Source organism: Agelaius tricolor, unplaced genomic scaffold (genome assembly GCF_023055355.1).
Source record: "Agelaius tricolor isolate 1412-34295 unplaced genomic scaffold, bAgeTri1.0.p SCAF_5, whole genome shotgun sequence".
Classification (NCBI taxonomy): Eukaryota; Metazoa; Chordata; class Aves; order Passeriformes; family Icteridae; genus Agelaius; species Agelaius tricolor.
In genome coordinates, this window is record NW_027269265.1 from 34,520,710 (window position 1) to 34,533,549 (window position 12,840).

The 12,840-nt window shown below is 46.2% G+C and overlaps 1 protein-coding gene across 7 annotated transcripts in view; it reads right to left on the reverse strand.

The window, feature by feature from the left end:
- Positions 1–12,840, reverse strand: part of SLC8A3 (solute carrier family 8 member A3) — a 113,423-nt gene that overhangs the window by 71,357 nt on the left and 29,226 nt on the right. The gene's annotated exons all lie outside the window — the stretch shown is intronic.

A 12,840-nucleotide genomic window follows, 5' to 3' on the forward strand; every position in this document is an offset into this window, starting at 1 on the left:
GCAGTTCCAAGTGGTCTTTGCTGCTTTCTTTGAGAAATCGGGACCTACCACAGCCTGTCTTCTATCACCATCTTCTATGTTTAGCATGAGGAGATACACATGCTTCCAATACCATGTAAGAAAAATATAACCTAGCAACACTGAGAGGGCCTAATCTATCTGGGGATGCTGGGGAAAATTAAGCTGAATTAATTAGGAATGGGAAGTTAAGGCATTAGAAAGCCCTGTGTTGATGCTCATGCTCTGAAGTAACATGACCTCAGTTCAGTTTAACTTAATCTTCTTGTAAAGGCAATTAAACTAAAGTAAGGTCCTGGGAATGAGCTCACCCACACAAGGAGTTAACAGACTTTAACTAATGTCTTCAGACAAAGCCTCAGTCAATAAAACTAGAACTGGTTCAGCCTGATTTTGACAGACTTGAGTCTGACCCTGCTCATGGTACAGCCACCAATCCAGACACCAGAACAATCACACTGTGGTTTCATTCCTTTTAAAAATTTTCCACCATTTCTGGTCACATCACCACCTCTACAGAGCTACCACATGCTTCCTGAAGAGCAGCATCACCATAGCCTGTGCTCTACCATTCCAAATACACAGTTGGTACCAACACAGCTAGAGGGTGTTTAAATAGCTATTAACCACTGACTGCAGAGATGCTCTACCCCACCAGCTCTGGTCAGCACAGAATGTTTCTAAATGCCAGCCTATTGCTCTCATTTGAATGTTATTTTATTATTTTGTAGTGACAGGATAAGCACTTGTTTCTTGATTGCAACAGTAAATCAAGAGAAAGATGTCTGTACTCAACCATTTGGAAAAAAAATTTCCATTTAAAGGCATGATTTGGTTTTGCCATGGAAAATGAAGCTTGAGCCTGCGGCCTTAGCACAGCAGCGTTTTGGCACACCTAAGTACATCAACAAAATTAAGGGGCAATATCAAGAAGAACACTGTGATGGCAGAATTATTTTGTTGTCCCATGGCATGAGAGTTACTTTCCCAAAAGCAATTCTTACTCTACACACAGAGTACAGACATCAACAATGCAGCCACGTCTCATTATTTAAATCCCATGAAGCCATAATCTATCAGTCAGTGCAATACTGCTCAGTACAGCGCATCTCTATGTTCTACAGAACAAACTTCTCAGAGTCCCTAATGAGAAAAGAGCTTAGTACACTCCTCTTACACAACATACAAGAAATTAAATATAACAGCACATAATGAGAGAACTGCTGCAGGCTTATTTAGGCCACCCAAGTTTTGCAGCTAAAATAGCTCTGAAGTTAACTGTTTCACCCTCCACAGTGAAGTGCTAATGGACAGTGAATGGTATAATACACAGCCATTGACTTGGAAGGGAATTTTAGCCTAAAAGGCTTCGAGGAGTGGCTTTCAGCCTGCCATTTTGATGGCAGACTGTGGACTGCTCCTGAGGGATTCACAAAAGGTTACTGGAAAAAACAAGATTGCTGTACTCTATAAGACAAAGTCAGATGTTTCTAAAGGGGCTCGTATATTCCCCTAGAATATTTTGAAGGCAGCAAAAATTGAGAAAGGCTGACAACCCCTATATGAGGGACAAACTCCTTATTTTATTTTGCCTGGTTTACACTGGTGTAACTCTATTAATGTGAACGGAGCCTCTTTTGATGTACACACACTGGCTCAGTAAAAATTAAGAGAGAATTAAGCACAGGTCAATTCAGCTGCACATGGCAGAATCAGGATAATTAATTTAGTGAGAGTACAGCAGATTGCAAAAATCCAGCAAGATGTTTCACATATAAACCTCTGTGCGTAGAAGACACAGCGTACATTTCATTATCAGATAAACAGTTTATAATTGTGTCATTAAACATCATTTTATAATGACACACACTGGGGGCAGTATTAATGTTCTACTTGGCATTATTGACTTCTAGGACTTACTAAAGCAAATGGGATACTCTCTTAACTAGATTTTTTTTAAACCTCTCTTCTTGAGTTTAAATCGAGACTGAGCAAGACAAAGGGTACTCCTTTCCATCCCAGGAAATGCTTTCACACAAAAGCACCTTTCTTTGGACATACCACATCCTCATCCTGGACAACTGCACTCAGGAGGTTATTGGACTGCAGATCTCCTTAGCAAGCCTCCTGCCCCAGCTCCCACTTAAGGCAGCCTGCCAAGGTGGGTCACTGGGGCACAGCATAGCCATGCTCAGCTCCATGCAGTTTATTACAGAACAAAAGCCATGCTAACAGTGAAGAGGCAGACTGAGGAGAAGCAAAGCAGGAGTGGCTGCAACAACACAGCACATTCATGAACCTCTGTGTCAGAAATAAGCTGTGTCCAAAGTCTGTGTTTCACACTGAACTAAGTTACGATCCCTGCGTGACCCCAGAATTCCATCAAATGTCCATCCTGCTTACATGTACAGAACATTAAAAACCATTGATCTGGGCCTGGCAATGTCCCTGTTTGCAGCGGTCCTGTGTCAGGGTGCAGCACTCCATGGTCTGTACAGATAATAGCAATGGCATGAGGTACCTTGGCCCTGCCCAGCATCAAGTCTAATTCAGGAATGAGCAGAAGGGAATGAGATGGTTTCCCCTCCGTATTTTGGCTCACAGTCATCAGGAGCTAGGGACCACCTGTGGCCCAGTCTGTATCCACCACAGTGTGCTGAACACACGAGGCTCTGTGACAGACTGGCCTTTGTAAAATCCTAAAGCACGCTTATTGGAGGTGACACCACCATTATGTAGGATGTTCCCCACCTTTTCTAATATTTGCATTACTTGCCAATCCAGACTTCTTTCTCCAAGGACATTTAAAAACATATGAAGCAGAGGTGCACTTGAAGGTAAAACACAGACGGGTTGAGAAACAGAGGTTTAGAGAGGAAGAGATAAATGATGGATATAGACGCATACACAGAAAAAAAGAAAGAGGAAAAGGATTATGAAACTTCATCTGGCTTCTATCAAGCAAAATGGAGGCTTGGTCCTATTCCCAACAGCAAAAGCCCCCTATTGTTTAATGAAGAATCAGAATTCAAGCAATAATCACAGTCAGCCCCATTGTAGAATATCCAGTTGTTCTGCATCCTCTCAGGGCAGGTTTGATGAATTCAGTCAATACTCCTAACCTTAGGCTGAAGCTTGGGTGGCTCTGTCACTGGATGGCACAGCTTACACAGGCACGGTGCCAAAAAGTACTGATTTCAAGACTGATTCCTTAAAGCATTGGTCTGGTAGTACAACATGCTGCAATGCCGTGCCAGAGCATGCCCCCTGGGATTTGCAGGCTGCAATTAATAGGTGAATGTGCCACCTTCCCTGGGGTTGATGAAAGCACCTCAGTCCCTATTGATTGCCAATCAATAGCCACTTCCCCTTTCTCCTTCTCAGTTTCTGCAGTAGCAAGTGTTAGTAATCGAATAAGAGTGGCAGGCTGATAAGATCCTGTTATCAGTGCACCAGCAAAATGGGATTCTAGATCTAATCCCTTATGTCACATTTTCAACACAAATCACTGAGATTTAGCCCTCTCAATAACAAGTGTGTAACCACAGCTGCTTGAGAGAAAATTTCCCAATCTTCATCCAGGCCAAGAAAGCCAATGGAAAAGCCAAATTCCTGTTCTGACTGAAATCCAGAGAGAACAGGAACAATTGCAGAAAAAAACCCTAATAGTAGGAATTCCTGTATTTTCTCATGGTTTCCTATTGTGCTTCCAAGTCACCACAAGGAACAAAAATGCTATACATCCAAAAGAATATGAACTGCCCTTTTATTCTATTTTTCACAAAGAAACACTTCTAAAAACTGAGGTTCTCAAAGAATATTTCACAGACTGGTCTTCTGGGCCTGTGAAATTTCCATACCCTTTCAGCTAGGAAAATAAAGTCCTTCCACTCCATAGGGGACTTAAATATTTCAATTCCTACTTGCACTCCAGTCCTGGCAGACCTTGGTTAAAATCTCATGTAAATAGTCCAATTTCATGGCTATTTACTGACATGGCCTCATGGCACACAGCCATCTAGAGACACCTGGACTGCCTGAGAAAGGAAGCTTTAAATAAGCTGTCATGACTGCATGGTTTGTGTTCTTCCAACCGATCAAGTCCAAATGACATGGAAGTAACTTGCCAACAAAACAGCAAATACCAGCAAAGAGACGGTTAATGCAACACCCTCCACCCGCTCTAACTGTGGGAGTCTTTCTACTACATTTGAGATGCTTGAGCTTGGGCCCTCAGAGGACTACTCTATCAAAAATTGAATGTTAACAGGAAAAAAAAAAATCTACCAGACATCAGGGTTCAAAGACAGCCAGGCTGGCTGTTGTGTACTTCACATGAAATACATACTATCTGAGATACCAAGAAGATGGTGCTTCTTCCCTCCTTGTCTTTAGCCCTTTTTTTTGTCTATTATTTCAGGAAAGCTTCTCCTGCTTTTTATCCCTTTCTGCCAAATCTGCTACTCCACCAGTGTCAGGAAGAGAAACTCGCTCTGGGGTTGCCACTACTGGTCTCCACCCAGTATCACACAGGACGTAGACCAGGGGAACTTATTTCTGCCTCACAATTTCAATGTGCGATAGACGCTCGAAATTTACACCTGGAGGTCAAAGCAACAGATGACCTGGAGAGGATGTTGCTGAATGTCCTCAGCTAGTTCCAGCAGCCAGCAATGGCTGTGTACACCTGGGCAGATGGAAAATTAATACCGCATGGTGAGTACATAACACAAGTATATCATGCAAAGGGACATTATCCAACACTTCCCAGAGGTTCAGCAAGAAGTACACTTGCCAGACTGGGATAGTAGCTCTACTGCAGAGCTGTGCTCTCCCCAGCTCTGCTACATGTCTAGTAAGCAGCACTTCAGCTGGTCAACATCAAAGAGGACTCACCTACTTCAGATGGGAGAAAAATCACAAAATAGGCATTGGGTGGGAGAAAAATCACAAATTAGGGAAATTCAAGCTTACCAGCTTTGCCTGAACATTCCCTAGACAAGGGGAGAAGGTGGGCAGCCCAGGGAGACCTTCCCTTGACATCCCAATGAGGGCCAGAGCTGCTTCCATCTCTTACAGGGAATAAACCTCTGCCACTGCCTGCAAAATCCCAAGTCAGTAGCAGTGACAACTCTGGCTAATATTTAAGACATACTGTGCTGCTGACTGATGTACACAGGGACCACCAGAGTCTCACGGAGCTCACCCCAGGCACCAACTGCCATTGAGACAGGAATGCCAGGGAGGCACATAACTGTGTGTGAGCCTAACTTCTGGGAGTCAGTTACAGAAGGACTCTTGGAAATTTGTAGCTGAACATCAACACTGCATAGGTGTCTGGCACTGTGGTTTCTTCCCAGAGTTGCTGGTATTGATCCTTATATAGTTCACTGATTGCTGGTTAATTATATGTTGCTGATAAATCAATGCGCTGCTTCAATCTTGATTTGTTTTAAACTGCATGAACCAAGCAGTTTCTCCCTGCAGCACAGCTCCTTCCCTGCAGAGCCATTCCCAGCTAGCCAGCCCACAGCCTGCACCAGGGCAATGGCTGACCCCATCCCAGGTACAAGATCTGCATTCCTCTCTCCCAACTTCCCAAGGCCCATTGGTCCCTTTCTGCTGCACACCAAGGTCCCTTTGGCCAGCAACCCACACCCCAGCATACCAGCCTTCCCCTTGGACCACAGTGCATATGGCCTCACCAGGAGAGGGCTGCATGTTACCCTATCGTCCCTGGCATGGATTAGGATGCTGAACTGTCCAGTTCTTATGCTGGTTTCTTAAGGCTGTGATTAGGAACTGGCTACCCATTCAACCTCAGAGCACTAACCACTACCTTTTCAGTCTGATAGACCAGACAGCCTGTTAATCCATCTTGTATCACCTAGCAAGGCTGTATCTTCCCAGTCTGCCTATAATGATGCTGTAGGAGAACACATCAAAAACCAGGAGCCAAGATAAATGTCACCCACTGCTCCCTCCATGTCCACCATCTCAGGCATCTCACCACAGAAAGCCATCAGGTTAGTCAGGCATGATCTGCTATAGTAAACTCATGCTGACTGTTCCCAGTCACCTTCTGCAGCTAGAAAGAGCCCAATCTAGCATATATCCACTCCCAGCTGGTTTTCACTGTAAAAAAGCTTTTCTTTGAATGTTCTCAGTTTAGTCAAGGCTAAAGGCAATTTAAAGTTGCTAAAGTACCCAAACAGTCTCTGGTGAAAGGACTGAGTGAATAAGGGCTTATAGCACAAGCTGAGATGGGCACATACCCACATCACACACCCTGACATCAGCTAACAAATAGGCTAGCAGACCCTGCCACCTTTATGGATGGGACTTCAGTCTCCACACTTCTCAGAGGTGCTCACCAGTCTGGCAACAGGTTCCTATTGGGTCAGTACAGGCAGCATGAGCAGAGGAAACAGTGGCATCACCTTCTGTGCACAAAAACCGTGATGTGCATGTGAGAGGAGGGAATGGTGTGCCCAGATGCTGCAAAAAGGCAGAAACAGATCAACAGTTCCACAGCTGCTAAGGGGTTAGCAAGAGGTTGATGTTTTCAAATGGCAGGGCTCTGGTGAGACACTACATCCCTGCAGGAGCCTTGCAGCAATAGCTGACATTCAGACCTACGTGGGCTCCTTGGAGAGGGCTGTGGGAGCCAGGGTCAGCAGTGCCACAGCATGCCACAAAGCCCACCAACCCATCACTGTTCCCAAAGAGGATCAATGTGCCCCATCTGGGCATGGCAACAGAAGCATCTCAGGGGTGACCCTGGGCAGGCTTCTCCAGGGAGGCTTTTTCCCCAGCACCTGGTGCCCATGTAGAAATGAAGCCTGTGATTTTTGTAGCAGATCTGTATTCCTAATGAAGAAACTGTCAGGTTTCTAGTCCCTGCATCCCAGCTGTGTCAACCACTCTGCTCTTCAGAGCCTGTGTTTTCAAGTGAGCACCACACAAACACTCCAGTCACCCATCCAGCACTGAAGGGTGCTCAGCACCCAGGCACTCACATCTGGCTCACTGCATGCTCCCCAAGGGCAGCACACCCCTCCTCGTGGAACAGGCACCCTACTGCTAACTGTGCCAGCCCCCAAACCTGCCCAGCACAGGCCCCTCCTGGTCCTGATAACCCTTTGCCCTATAGTACCTCACAGGACCACTGGCTGCCAAACACAGCATGCCTATGAGCACTCACTTTTTCTCAGTAGATAAAATGATTCTGCTGCTCAATCTGTTGAGTAATTTTGGATTCCCTCCATACAAAAAGAGAAATAAAACCACAGAATATCTTTAATTGTTATGAGAAACTGCCCAGGGTAACCAAATAATGTTTCCTCAATATTCCTCAGGGTCTCTCAGTACTCTGCCTACAGGAGGTCAGATAACCTTGACTGTGCTACTGTCCCACCTCCTTTTTACAGAAAAAGCATGCAACTGCTCCTAGGGCCAAATGAAGCATGAGCCAGCTGGTAAAAGGAGTTTCCCCAGGAACAGAAAGCCCACAAATGCACATGAGCAGTGAGCATTACTCCAGAGCTGTGGTGATGAAAACACAAGTCAAATGCAGCCAGTGGGAGCCTGTCTCAAGTGTTTAAGTCTCCTGTTCTGGATAAGGATATGGTGCTCAAGAGCCACCAGGATTTACACAATGATTCAGCATTTTCTTTCATACCAAAACTCTTGCTTTGCTGCACTGCTTGGAATTGGGGATCATCATTACAGATACCTAGATGCCAAGAAGAAATTAAACATGGGGAAGAATCTTGGTTTTCCCTTCACTTCAAGCCATGCTCAACACCAGTGCTGCCTGAAGAAGAACAGATGCCCTCCCAGTTTGCTGAAGCATTCACTGGCAGTAGGTAGTGGAAGCAGGTAGGCTCCACTGTGCTTCTACTCCACCAGTACTAGATTTTTTTCTGGGGTGGGGAAATAGAGACAGCAGAAAGAGCAGAGATCAGCTCCTCCTTTCCTTCTCTTGCCTCAGCAAGACTGAAATTTCCTTTCCTACCAGTTAGTGGAGAAGAAAATAGGAGATGAATTCCTGTCTGAGACATTCCCACTGACCAAGGAGCCCTTGCAGAAGTAAACCCAGCCCCACAGGAGAGGAGAAGACCAAGGCCCCATGGTTCTTAGCAAGGAACTCTCATCCATTTCGCATTCCAACCATGATGCTCTCTATCTGCCTTTTACCAGATTACTTAGCAATTCACAGCAGAACTCAGCTGAGCCCTGGACACACCCCCACTAGGGCCCTGATGGCCAGTGATTCCCCATGGAACTGTCTCCAAGGAGAGAATCACAGAGATGACAGAATCAGTTAGGTTGGAAAAGACCTCTGAGATGCATTGAGTCCATCCTATGACCAAACATCGCCTTGTCACCCAGACCAGAACACTGAGCTCCACTGGCCTTTCCTTAAACACCTCCAGGGATGGTGACTACACCAGCACCTCCCTGCCCTTTCCACTATCCAATCACCATTTCTGTGAAGAATTCCTTCCTAAAAAAGATGCTGCACCCTAGTGCCATCTAAAAAAACTCGGCTCCACCTGTGGTGATTCACCCCCAAAATGGCAGTCAAGGACACACGTTGGGACTCAGATCCATTGTCTTCAAGTTCAGCATGATGTTCTCTTGCTTCTTAATGGGAGGAAACCTCGCTCATCCACTGTCTCCATCATCTCTCAAAGGTTCTTGCCTCATATTTCAGAGGTGTCCAACTCCCTTAGAGCTCTGGGATCTGAGGGCAAAAAGACACTTGGAGGCTGACAGACAGCAACTCAACAGTACCTACAGCAACTACAATCCTGTGACTGGTAGACGAGTTTACTTATGCGGGTGGATGAGCTTTCTGTGAGAGCCATCTGAGGCTGCTGAACTAACTACGGCAGGATTGGGGGCAGCCCAATCTTGGCAGAGCATCGTCAGTCCTCTCTGGACTAGGGCTATTCTTCAATCACAAGGCAGACAATGCTGTTTCCCAGCTGACTTTTACTGTGGGTCAGGAAATTCCTCCACAGGATTTCTTTAGGTACTTGAAAGTCACACCAACACCCCACCCTCCTCTCCCCCTACGGTCTTCTGCAGATTGACTGAAGCTGATGCCTCTTGTGAGAATTAGTTGGAATTACAGTATCCCACAGAAGTCCTCTACATGGTGGTCAGTGTTCCTCATTCTAGTCTAAAACCTTTTGAGATGCTGCAATGCTGTGGTTCACACCAGGGAAACTCATTTCAACTGGTAGTACAATTGCTCTTCTTCCCACAACATCCTAACTTGTATTGAAATCTTACAAACTACCAGCAGAATGGTAGGACACTGCCTATTATGGAACTCAATCCCTGCAGTGCACACTGTATCACTGGCTATTGCTACACAATAAGGGGCAAAAAGACAAGTCTAAAGGCATAAAGAAAACCTCCCAGTCTTTAAAATTCCCAAGAAGCTTTAGAGAAGATGGCAAAGGTGCAGGTGAACAGCCCTGGCTGGAGTGGCCTGAAGGCTGGGGAGAGAAATGCGGTTGCAGCGATGCTCACATGCTGCTAACAGGTTTATTCTGCTGGCAGGGATTCCCTTCAGAAGCATTTGGGTAAGTACTGTACACCACCGAGTTCAATCTGTGCTAAGCAGATTAGTTCCTTACCGGTGAAAGGTTCTGGGCAGCAGCAGACAGTTGCTCACCATGTGATATGAGGGGGCTGTCATTATGTTTCATAGATATGATATAATTATATGCTCCCTGGAGGGTACTTCTAATTGAATTATAGGGTGTCTCACAAGTATTCTGGGCAGCAGTTCGAGGAAGCTCTCACCGCCCAAAACAAGATAGAGATACCCTTTCATTCCATTAGATGTTCTCTCCAGGGAGCGGGCCATTACCTTATACAGCAATTCACTTTAAAAAATCATCTCCCCCCATCAAATTGAAAGAAAGGTACCCTTAGCAGAAGTTTGTTGATGCTGCATAGTTGTTCCTCTCCTCCACAACCTCACAGCCCTGAGAAACTCCTTTGCTTGCCACCAGGGCTGCCCTATACCACGAGGGAGAAATCCCTTGCCAACAGCAGTCACCATTCCCTGCCCAAGCAACTGCTGGGCTCCATTCCCAGAGTGGGGACAGGAAATATGGCGCCACGTGAGGTATGACACGTCAGGCTACGCACACGAGGGAATCTCAGTCTTCTTCAGAAAGACTCCAAGAAGCTGTCTCCAAAGGCATTTGGTCTTGTCTCAGGCTAGGGCATTCAGGGACTCCAGTCAATACAGCATATGCTGGGAAAGGTCCTCGCTCAGCCTGCTCATCCATTTGTCCTGCCTTCAAATGCCCCAGAGCTGTGAATGACCACCCTGGCCCCTCAGAGCCAGACAGAGTGACCCCAGCACAAAGTAGCTTTTTCCCCTGAGGCTGGCCATGCTTCCATTGCCTGGGCACCCAAAGCCAATGGCCTATTTCATCCTTGGACTTTGCTCTTCGTTTTAGTCTGGACTCACTGAGTTTTTCTGTCATCAACCAGATCTTTCCAGGAGAGCTGCAGCACCAGGCTTGCAAACCCAGCTGCCCTGCTGCCTCTGCATCATGGCACCCCACCTCCTCCAGGTGATGCTTTTGGCCTCCTGGATGGCCAAAAGCACTGCACAGGAACACAGAGGTGTTCCACTACTCCACACAGAGCTTAGAGAAGAAAAAACCCACCTGTCACTTACTGATGTTCTCCCAGTGCTCTAAGCAGCAGATCCTTTGCTCTTTACCCTCTCTCCTGGGCACTGTGCTCCAAGGAAACCACTCTGCACTTCTCTCCTGCTCGGCCTCTGCTATCTACTGCTTACTGTCAAGCCAGAGGCGATGTCACATCTGTTATGCTGGTTTTTTGCTGCCCCATACCATATAAAGGATGGGTTAATGAGGCCTCTGACTTTTTTTTTTTTTGTCAGTACCTCAAGGGAAAGCCAGCACCAGCTGCCCACCACAAAGTCTAATGACCTACTGAAGCTGCCATCAGCTCTGACTCCCACAGACCATGTGTAGCACTGCTCCACTTCTCAGGCCACAAAAAGAGCAAGAAAGACAATTATGTCAAGAATTTGCTAATCACAGAAAATTAGGACTTTGCAATAGGACAGGCACCATGCCACTGAGATAGCGTGCTCAGCTCCTCATGCCTTCCCAGTGCTACAGCCTCTCACACCAGCAGTAGTCAGGCTCCTCCACCCTGCCACAGCTTTCAGGTATGGGTCTGGGGGATCCAGCTGATGAAACCCTGGGAGCCAGCTACTAGGCAAGCAGTTATTGCTCATACATAGTCAGCTCACTGTGCTTCTGCATTATTCAGAGTTCTGCCCACCTCTGGTGGTGTTAGCTAACAGGACACATCTGGGAAAAACTGCCAATTCACATCCCTCTTCCCAGTTACACCACAGAATGAGAAAACTACTGTGAGCTACCAAAGCCCACCACAACCCACCCCCAAAAGTAACCATTTCTGATGTCTTAGAAAACAGAGCATTTGATATCTTGCAAAGCCAATGCACTGGTCCCAGCAGATCCTTCCTAAATAGCATTGTGATCTAGTTGTCTTTACTGAGGTAAATGGGAATAGCAGTATTAAACCAAAACTCTCAAGCAGATGAGGCAAAGGAGAGACCAACCCAGAAGGGAAAACAGATAAAGCACAGGTAAGTGGAGCAATATTTCTATGTTAAATATTGATCATTTTATCACCCTTTTCTCTTTAAATGATAAAAGTCAAGCAGCACAGTGCTCAGGTAGGTAATTTTCTGAGAGCAGTTCACATTTGGCTTGCTGATCTCATGGAAAGAAAAACGGAAGCCCAAAAGGTAATTCCTAACCCATTTCACTTTAACAACATACTTTTACATAGATCACTAAAGAGGTGCAGCAGGAGATAAAACATCAACGACACACTCAGCCAAACAGCCACAGCACAGGCAGGAGCAACCACTCCTGGAATCTCTTTGGAGAGGTGAACAGGGAAGAAAGAAGTCTATTTCTCGCCCAGCACCGGGAAACACCAAAGGAGATTTTCCACCATCTAACAAAAGGAGCAGGAGAACAGAGCCATGGCTTTTGCTCACATGGAGTAGAGCATCAAGTTCTGGTCTGCTTTTAACACCCAGAAGGTCTCCACGTGAGGATGTGAAAGGAGAGAGGCAGGATAAGGAGAAGCTGTTAGGAATGTGCTGTTCAGAGGAAGGTTTCCAGTTACTGTAGTCCAGATCTGGGGCTGCACCATGCTCCACATGAAGCTGCTCAGGCTTTGTGGCACCTCAGCAGATGTCTCCACCAGCCTCCTAAGGACAGTTCCTGCAAAGCCTGGCAGGAAGAACTGGTCCTATCTGACATTCAGACTTCCATCTCACTGCCCTTCCAGCACAATTCACCTAAAGGGTCCAACCCAGGAAGCAGCTAGTGCCTGCTCAACACCAGGACTGACTTCAGCTGAAATGCTCTCAGCAATACATGCTGGCACCCAGCACCCAGGCAGAGACTTGAAGGGCCTCATCTGTCAACAGCCCATCTGCTAAGACAGCTGTAAATATGTATGAGTCCACATTCCTCCCAGCTTTAATCTGCTGTTTTCACTGAAGCTAAATGGAGGATGAGCTTGGTCCCTGGTGCTTCAATCAGCCAGCATAGCAAATTCTTTTATCACCTTTTTTCCTGACATGAGGTAAATAAAAACCAAATCACACTGCTAGCAACAGGTAAATCAGCTCTTATTTGAAACAGCTGCCATCTTGCACCATGAGTTGCTCCTCTTTAATCACATCAAAAACATGCTGAAGGACCTCTG